Consider the following 1,248-nt stretch of genomic DNA (forward strand, 5'->3'; position numbering starts at 1 on the left):
CAAATGAAAATTATTTCTCTTTCAACAAAAAATGTAACTAGTGATTGAGGAAGAAATGGTAGCAATCATAAATTAGAAATATTCATTTTATTTCGAACTTTTCTTCCTGTATAATGATTCTTAAGAGACTATAGAGATTGTTTATTGTTAATCTCTATATGAGATAACTTCCTTAAATATTACCTTTTGCTTTCATTTCTTGTGGGAAATTATTCAATTTTTATTATTTGATGGTGATACTTATATGCTTCACAAATTCATATTATTTAAAGCAAATATAACCAATTTGCATGACATTAAGTTAATTTTTTACTATATGTATAAATGATAGATTTTAACAAATAATTTAATGATTTTGAATTATGTAAATTTGCCCTCACTTAAGCTATTAAATTGTGAAACCTTGAATTTCAAATATAAAATCTTTCAGATATTAAAGTGACGTATTAAAGCATATAATTTAAGCATATATTAAATTGTGAAACCTTGAATTTCAAATATAAAATCTTTCAGATATTAAAGTGACGTATTAAAGCATATAATGAATGGTTGAAGCTTTAGTTTTTTTAAAGTTTGATTCTTGAGAAAATGTATTTCATATATAAATTTGTATACATTATTCAACTGTTCTTTGAAGATTGAGATTTTATTTTACATAGTAATTATATTTTAAGCATGGGAAACTTGTGAATAGCTTGTCTTAATTTATTTTCTAATCATGGAGTTCTTTTTATAATTTTTTTCCAAACTTTTGATGCTATGAAAATGAAATATTTTCAAGATTTGCAAACTATTTTGCAAGTTAAAATTTTATTATAAACTAGGTTACTCCTATCGGCTTATTGTTGCATGTACAGAAACTTGCAACTGCTAGTCCTATTCTTATTCCATCAGACAAATGGGCCCTTAAAGGCCCGTTTGGTCGCAGGCATAGGAATTGAGAATAGGCATGTAATATTGGGAATAAAAATGACTATTCCAATAACAAGTATTTTTTGGAATGAGTATAAGCTCATTTTAGAGGCAAAATGAAAATACGTATTCCTATTCCCTATTCCAAGTGACAAACCAAGCAGAAAATGAAAAACTTATTCCAGCTTTTCTATTCCTATTCCAGCAACCGAACTCGCCCTTTTTCGGGTGGCTGGCATAAACTAGGCTACCTTCTACCGCGGCAACAATTGCTCTCACATATTCAAATTAAATTTAAAAATATATAAAATAATCGTCGGTACCTTGAAGTCCTAT

The sequence above is a fragment of the Cupressus sempervirens genome, chromosome 11, assembly GCF_028749045.1.
Source record: "Cupressus sempervirens isolate cs-2001-9-10 chromosome 11, ASM2874904v1, whole genome shotgun sequence".
In the NCBI taxonomy this organism is placed as follows: Eukaryota; Viridiplantae; Streptophyta; class Pinopsida; order Cupressales; family Cupressaceae; genus Cupressus; species Cupressus sempervirens.